The sequence below is a fragment of the Cucumis sativus genome, chromosome 4, assembly GCF_000004075.3.
Source record: "Cucumis sativus cultivar 9930 chromosome 4, Cucumber_9930_V3, whole genome shotgun sequence".
NCBI lineage: Eukaryota > Viridiplantae > Streptophyta > Magnoliopsida > Cucurbitales > Cucurbitaceae > Cucumis > Cucumis sativus.
The window spans coordinates 10,660,592-10,669,773 of NC_026658.2; the positions used below are offsets into that span (position 1 = coordinate 10,660,592).

Consider the following 9,182-nt stretch of genomic DNA (forward strand, 5'->3'; position numbering starts at 1 on the left):
GGTTTTGAGGTATGTTCTTCATGATTAATTCTGTAAACCCACTTATTTTTCAATGTATTTTTTCTTTGGGCAACTTAACAACAAACTCAAAAGTGTAGTTTGTATGTAAAGACTCCATCTCATCTTTCATTACATTGTTCCACTCTCTTTTGTGTTCATCCTTTATAGCCTCTTCATAACTCTCAGGTTCTCCCCCATCAGTCAATAGAAAATACTCATTAGGCGAGTATCTTGTTGACGAACGACGATATCTAATAGATCAATCTCTTGAGTGAAACATTTGTAGGAACAACTTTTTCTACTAACTGTTCTTGAACACTATCTTATGTTCTAACCTATTCAGAACTTTCATCTGTATATAAAAGACTGTTAATTTTAAACCTCATGTTCTATCTTCTATTTCTACTAAAGGTTGTGTCAAATAAGTTAAACTCTAATAAATCAGATTATCACTATGCTTAGACTTTGGTTCATCTATTTTCTCAATGTCTGCTATTGTTTGGTCTTCAACAAATACATCATGACTTTTTATGAGATTTTTCTTAACTAGATCATATAATCTATAATCGAACTCATCTTGGCCATAGCCAAGGAACACACATGGTTTAGATTTTGCATCAAGCTTTGATCTCTCATCTTTAGGTACATGAACAATACCTTTACCAAAGACACATAAGTGGTTGATAAGTTATATCATTACCTGACCATATTTTGTTCGAAACTTCTGATCCAATGGACCACATGATGTGAAATTCAAAATACGTACAACCATATTTAATGCTTTTCCCTAAAATGACTATGGCAAATGTGACTAAGATAGTAAGCATATCACTCTCTCAACCAATGTTGTATTCAATCTTTTAGTTATCCTATTTAACTGTGGGGTTTTAGGAGGTTCTTTTGATGTCAATGGTTTGGATAAATTTGGACTTACTGATTTCGTGTGTATTTGTCGCATGTGGAATACATCACTGAATCCGGTCATCGCACATATTGTGTTCACCGTAATTCTCTGTATAACATGTTTTGAATCTAGGCAATGAGTCATAGGTCATGATCATAGCATGCGAAATGCTCACTATGTACCTCTTTATTGTATAATACTTAAGTCCTTATTGAATACAAATTTTCCTACAGTTCGCCCAAGTGCAAGCGGACAATAGGTTTACATAGATGATCCAGGATCGAACACAAAGAAATGTTCCTTATCTCTTTTTGTTTTCATAACTCACGCGGAATCGTACAGTAAGTAGTAAATCATAGTAGGTAGCATAGAGAATATTAATTTTCCTAACTATTTACACTATGGTACTTGACAGTGCAAGGTGTTCAAGGGGTTGTGATATGGATAGTAGATTTCTCCTTTTTGGCGAGATAACAAAGAAACTTAAATTAAATAACATAGTGACTAGCTGATGGTTTGATACTTTGATGTGATATAAGCAGTTTAACCGATTATTAAGGTTGTCACCTCTCAGTGCATCCCATACTTACTCTCCTTTCGGAATGTAAATACACCAGTTAAATGTCCTCTTTCTCACACTCATAACGCATGGAATAATAATAACCTACCCTTGATTTAGGTTCATACCTATTGGCGTGTTTTACCACACACAACTTCTTCTCATAGTTGAATGTTAAGGGTGATTTCACGATATGAATACTTTGCTATATTCACTTCACCTCTTGTCTAGTTCAAAGTGAGTAAAAAGTCTACTTCTATCTTTTATCTTCTTATCAAAAGTCAGGAGTAAACTAACTACTTTAAACTGAACAAAAGTATTATTAAATGCACTATGAGTTTCTTCATATCAGGCGCATTGTTTTACTAATTGTTTACTTATGGAAATGGTTGAAAAGATAAAAGAATGATAGAAGTGACAGTAAAAATGCATGATTGTTGAACATAACAATTTGAGTTCATCGACAATAAATTTTTTATCACCAAACAGTACAATAAAAGTCTACTGCTTGAAAACATAAACAAGTTGTTATGCCTTCAAGTTTGATAAACCATTTTTGTGGATCGAAGTATTGGCAAACTAGGAAGGGGAGAATAGTGGAGTGATGGAGTTCTTCTTCATCTTATGATCAGGCTCTCACTTGGTGTATAATAGAAAGAGAGTCTACACAACTTGCTTGTCCAACCAATTTCGGCACACCCATTGAATAAGGGTGTATTGGTTTATATATAGAACACAAATGATGTCGAATTGTCGGTGCTCCATTAATACTCTGAAATGTTGTCACTCTACTGCGTAGCCTAGTTTACTTGTCCTTTCTCAGAGTTCCTGCCACTTCCTTTTGTCTGTTGATATCGCTTTGCCGCTCAACATCTATTTCTCGCCACTGCTCGTTAGGGTAATTACTCTGTGTGATAAGCTTGCTCTTTGCTACCTAACATCCTACGATAAAACATGTTAACACTTTGTCAAATCGTGAATAGAGTTCATTTGTGGAACGCTTTTGCATTTTAACTAAATTTGGACTTTTTCTTTCTACAATCTACTATTTTTATGCAATGAGTATTTATTATTTTACTTAAGAGGCTGTAATAACTTGTATTTCTTCATGTTATCACACCTCCAAATTTAAAATAATGCAGCATTTCAAAATTCTTTATATACCTATGCTAATCCGTTCAGAATGTCTTCCCGCAACTCTCATGTGTTAGCACTTTTCCTTTGTTTACTATGCACTTGAAAATATTTCCTATTTTCGAACACGACAATTTTGGTCTCAAACTACTCTTGTTTGTTTCAAAAGAAACTTTATCTTCCATGTTATTTTTTTTTTTATGCGGTAGGCGTAGAGTGCAACGTACTTACTATTGGTGTTGAGTGGGAAATCATAGGACTCTATGAGTTCATTTCTCTCCTCAACTATAACTCTTGTCGCCGCTTAATAACTACTCCCACAATTTGATGAAGTTTTGCTTCTTATTTACTTGCATGGGAGGCTATGATATAGAAGTCTCACTTTTCTTATTTATTTATTTTTATTATTATTATTATTATTATATATATATATTTTTTTTTTTGTTGAACATAACATTAAATGCAGATTTAGTACACCCCCAACTTTAGCGGTACCAATGTCCTCATTGCAAAAATATGGATCATAAGATGAGTTTTGAAAGATTAGCAAAAGGAGGTTGAGATAAAACTTGCCCGCCTAGAGATTGTAGAAAATATTTACTTACGCGCTTTACCAAAGAAGCAATTAAATTCTAACCTTGAGCGAGTGTGGTGTGAGATGTGTTGCATCATGAAGGTTATTTGCACGCAGAACAATCATAATAAAATAATTATAAAATGATACAAGCGTCATGTTCACTCGTATTGCGTCAAAGAAAGATTTAGTTTGCATAAAGAACGGTGCAATTCTACTGAATAGTGCTAGTTACAAATAAAAGTTCAAGTAGGTGATGATTCAAAGTAACAGTACTTCCCAAATTTTCCATTTTAAGATCGGGAGAAATTTTGTTGCATCGAGGGGAGTTTGAAACATAGAGAGGAGGAATGGGAGCCACTAAGTCTGGTGCAATGTTCGGCTGCGAGATTCGCTGCATAAATGTTGCACATATATATTCCATATGCGTGGTGAATTGCTTATCACGTCGCTTCGCGATTTGGTGGGGCTGGTTAGAATGTGCTACCAGTAAGTGGTGAATATGTGACATTACATATGATAACTGATTTACCTTTGTGACCATTTCTCCTAGCTGATTGTTTAGGTTGGTCATTTGCTCTTTTTATTTTCTCATTTTCTTTCGATATTTCATGAAGCATGTCTCTCATTCGCAGAATTTCTGTCGCGCTAATCTCCTCATCAGTCTTGGCGGGTTCACAATGTCTTTCTTCTCCCGATACTGTTGTGTTTCTACCACCTTCCTCTATTGTAGGGTTTGTGCTTCTATTGTCATCTGGCACTATATTTTGAGACATTGGCGTTCTGGTGGAGAGAGGTAGATCAGATACAACTATCGGAACGACTTCACATGCTTGCTCACCCGGTTGTCTAGGGTATTTTTGTGTGTCTGAGGATCAGGTAGCTCATTAAGGTCAAGCGCTAAATTACTTATGCTTGGTTCTTTATTCACTTGATTAGGCGACAACGAAGTTTTTTATGAAGGAACGTGTTCAGGGCATTGGGATGTTGTGTGATTAAAGGTTGGTGAAGGATGGGGTAATTTGTCCATTCAAATCTTGGCCATGAAATCAATTGGATCACCTTTTTTACATCACTTCACATTGGGTTCTCTATAATTCGCTGGCCATGATACGCATCTGAGTCATTCGATAAGTCGTATAACTCATTAATGTCCTCAATGAATGGGACATTTTCCTCTTCTACCATAGCATATGATAATCTTCTCAAGATCTTGTGTTCCCATCTTTATTCTTTTCTTCCTTCTATTTGTTTAGATGATCCTGCTTTAGTTTTTTTTTTTTTTTGGGCCCTTGAGTACGTACCAAACTTGGATCCTCAACTCGCCTGGCTGGTTCTACAGGACTCATTCGTTCAATTTTGTGAGAGAGCTTTTCCACTATAATGTCAAGACAGTCAATTTCCTATTCTCTGCTATTTTGTTTGTTGTTGCTACCCAATTTATTTTCTAGTGTAGATCAGCGATCGTATCACGTTTTCTCTGTTGTATAGCTTGTATCTTCGCTAGCTTGCCTTTCGCTTTATCCAAAGCCATAACATTTTTCCTTTTTGATGCGATGATTGGCTGGGGCATTCATCTTCCTCTTTTGCTTTATCTTTTTTCTTCTTTTCTGCCATAATGCTTGCTTTGTGTGCATGTTCTCTCTGCCTATGATCTTCATCCTTCCTAATCCTTATTTCTTCATTCTTAACCAACTCTTCGTGTGCAGCTTTTTCTTCATTCTTCTTTGTATTAAGTTGCTCTTGTTTTGTGGCTTGTAAGTCATCTAAAAATTCTCACTTGTCCTGATAGGTGCGACGGAACTTCCAAGCTCGTTACTTAGCTCGTTTCTTTATGACCCACTAAGACTTTCCCTACCCTATGCCTTATGTGTTTGTAGCGCCGCGAGTGGTGTACTGCACTCGTCGTTTCCTCCTCGACCCTTATATTAGATAAATCATCTAATATGTTCTCTTCGCGCCTTACCCATTTTTTGACTTTCCAGGGTTAACGCCTCGTGGGTAAATTAATTTACTTATCTCATACTCGTCCTGATATTTCCTTTGCTGTGAGTGTTGTCAGCCAGTTTATGCAGACCCCTAATGAGGAACACATGAAAGCTGTCAACAGAATCTTGAGATACTTAAAATCAACACCTGGTAAAGGGCTGATGTTTAGAAAAACAGACAGAAAGACCATTGAGGCATACACTGACTCGGATTGGGCAGGATCTGTTGTTGACAGAAAATCTACCTCTGGTTATTGTACCTTTGTTTGGGGCAATCTTGTAACTTGGAGGAGTAAGAAGCAAAGTGTTGTGGCCAGGAGCAGCGCTGAGGCTGAATATAGAGCTATGAGTTTAGGAATATGTGAGGAAATTTGGCTTCAGAAAGTTTTGACAGATCTTCATCAGGAATGTGAGACACCATTGAAGCTTTTCTGTGATAATAAAGCCGCTATTAGTATTGCTAACAACCCTGTTCAACATGATAGAACTAAACATGTTGAGATTGATCGCCATTTTATCAAATAAAAACTTGATAGTGGGAGCATATGCATTCCGTACATCCCTTCGAGTCAACAGGTTGCTGATGTTCTTACCAAAGGGCTTCTCAGACCAAACTTCGACTTCTGCATTAGCAAGTTGGGCCTCATTGATATTTACGTCCCAACTTGAGGGGGAGTGTTGGAATTCTTTCCTTTTTTTCTAGGCTTTTTCCTTGTTAGAATCCTAGAATAATTATGGAAAGATTATGGGAATGTATTCCTTATTTTCCTAAATCTTTTCCTTTTTTATTCCATTGTGTACTCTATTTATTCTCCCTTGTACCTATTGCTTTATTCATTAGAAAATAATAACAACACAAACAATCGTGGTTTTTCTCCCGGTACTCGGGTTTCCACGTAAATTGGTGTGAACTCGTTGTCTCTCTTTTCAATAGTAAGATTAAGAATGGAGCTACCCAAATTCTTGAACAAAAGCAATCAGACACTTCATAGTGGTAGCAAAACAAGAACATTGGAAAAGAAACTATCCAAATTAGCTAGGTCAACAAATTAGCTACAGAAAAGCAATAAAGATTTTATCATCTACAAAATCTTCATAAAACATACATCTTCAATAAAAGATCTATAGATACTATCAAAACCAACACAAAATACAACAACAGTAAACAAAGTCTTCATATCTAAAATTTTACCAAGTCTTTCAACAATCAACACTTCCATTAAGCAAGCGAATCTTATAAAGAATTACAAATGGAGATCTAAACCTAATAATTATGAGAAACCACAAAGTATGATAAAATTGGCTCACCAAAGCGTTAGAACTACAAATTTGTTGTAGTGAGTTGAAAGATTTTGAAGACTTAGTACTATTCCACCTGCCATAGCAAACATCACATAAGGCCAATTATCCTGCATATAAGCCACACTTCACAACATTATAAACCTATTATTATTTACAATAATGTCTACATAAACCTATTTGTTAAGTGCAAATAATTGGAATAACCGCCACCAAAGTATGATGGTATAGTTGCAATTACACTTCCAAACTTTCCATCATAAAAATTGAACGCCCACAAATTTATACAATAAAACACCTACAAACGTGTATAATTTCTACAACTATGTAAGTCAAATTTTAACATTTTTGAGTTTGAAGGTTTTTAATTTTACCATATGACTATGGGTGTGGTTTTTGTAATTAATTTGTCCATTTTTAAAGATTGAGATGGTTTAAATCCCATTTTAGTTCTTAAACTCTTAGAAGAAAACTAATGTAGCACGTACTCTATTATTTTTCCATCTAATAACACTTGTCCAAATGTTTGTCATTAACTTATATATGACTACAAATTATGTTCGAATCGGCATGCTAGAACACATACTTGAAACTATGTCATTAGTAAGATCAAAATATCATATACTTTAAGAGCTTAAGTACTAAACTCACTAAAGGTTGGATAAGCAATCTCACTAAAGGTTGGAGAAGCAATCTCACCAAAGGTTGGAAAAAAGCGATCATTAAAGAAGAATAAAGTTCAAACAAAAGTTCTAGGTTAATGTCTAAACATCAGTCATCAGGTTTGATACCTTTAAAGAAACAATGTTACTATTAGATAACAACACAAATAAAAGACTAAATTAGCTATGGTTCCCAGTATTATTGATTATAAAGAGCTATCACATGTGACATACAAGAGTTTCACATTTCTCCATCATAAAAGTAAAATTTCGATAAATACAAACTTCACTTTATATCTTCAATAAAAAAATCAGAGGTTCAAATCCCCTGGCCAAAAGAAAAGAGTAAACTTACAACCAAAAGAGAAGGTATTATGTGAGATTTAACAAAATCTATCCAAATAAATGAAAAAAGGGAAGGTATTTGTCCAGCTGTTTGTATTCTACCTGTGATCAGAATTCAATAGTTTATATAACAATTAAGAGAAGTACTAAATTGGAGAGAAGCCAACTCCAAATGTGGAATCTCAACTTCTATAAACCACAGCCATTGTGTTCTAGTTTCTATAATGCACTCAATCCTTACAAACCGTGTGATGCCTAAATTCATTCCCAAGATGAAGTTTTAAACTCACAAGAATTTCCAAACACAAAACAAACACAACCTATAATATGAGTAAAAGATTTAGTAGAATTAAAATAACGCCAGTTTGTTACCATCAATCTCAGCTTTCACAGACTGCACACCTAAAGAATAAACAAAAACAAAAGCTAGAACCACATTAATGGTATCAGATTAATGTAATATAGAGCCTTGACGAAGAGATGAAAGAAGAGGAGATGGAAGATGGAGCCTGGAGGATAAGAGAAGTGCAAGATGATGGTGAGATGAGGATTTGATTGTCAAGGAAACTCATAGATATTAAGAAGAGGTAGAGTTTTTAAAACAATAATATGAGCAAATGAAAGTTTGGCCAAATGGTTCAAGATGAAACTATGCAATAAGGCCAAAAACAATCAGATAAGAAACCTGTGGGATATCTCAACACATAATATTCAACAAACACATATGAATATGATTTATATACAAACTACGAAAAATTGATCCAAACTTTAACCGATGCCAAGAAATTTCAATCTACAGAATCGAAGGTCAAAATATGAAAATTAGGCACTTCATTAGGGGTTTCTTTTTCAAAACCACAAACATGGACTCAATTAATTTGTTGTATAGAAATGGTAAGAAAGCGAAGAACAAAAGGAGGAAAAACTTGGACAAACCTTGAGGTTGAGGAGAAAGAAAATTTAGCGCGGGTCATTAATAGTCGTGGGTCGCCATCAATGCTGACATCAACCATTCCATCTCTTTCCACTCCTCCTCCACCATAATAAGCTATAAAACAAAGAAGAAGAAAAACCACAAACACCAAAACACTTCACTCACTGACCTCGAAAATGGAACGATAAGAACCTCATGAAAAATAGAAGTGCGTGGATCGTCGTCAAATTGTGAACTGAGTAGGTGGTTGACCGAAATGACGTGGGTGGTCGCCGTTATATTGAGAAACTGATTAGTATGGCCGACTGAAATGTTGTGAGTCGTCGTTGATGAGAAATGGAGTAGTGACGTGGCCAGGACGTGCTTTGTTTCGAGCTTCGTGGTTCACCGTCGATGAGATGTATGGCCGGTCGTTGGACGTGAAGATGGAGAGGATTGAAATCGGGGGTGGGATTTTGGGACTTTGTGGAGATGGGGATGAGGTTTTGGAACTCTGGCGGAAAAGTAATTATGGCATCTTAGAAATTGGAGAAAAAAATATTTGAGGAAAAAATGTGGAAAAAGTGTGTTTTCACAACACTGAAGTAAATGGAAAATTTGAGAAAAAATGAAAAAAAATTATTGTTTTAAGAAAATAGAGAAAAAAAATGTATTACTTGACATTTAAATAAAATGTCAAGTAAATAAAATTAGTGTTTGACACTTTTTAATCTGTCAAAAAATTATCTTACAACCTTCTACCCGATCATTTAGTTTTCTTACAGTATTTCAACCTTTTATATA

General features: G+C 35.2%; 1 long non-coding RNA gene across 1 annotated transcript; it reads right to left on the reverse strand.

Moving 5' to 3' along the window:
• Positions 1-6,251: 6,251 nt before the first annotated feature.
• LOC116403371 lies at positions 6,252-8,941 on the reverse strand. Its single transcript, XR_004216123.1, has 2 exons — positions 8,402-8,941; positions 6,252-6,568 (listed from the first exon to the last, which is right to left on the reverse strand). It is a non-coding gene; the product is annotated as an uncharacterized LOC116403371 (long non-coding RNA).
• Between the last annotated feature and the right edge of the window lie 241 nt (positions 8,942-9,182).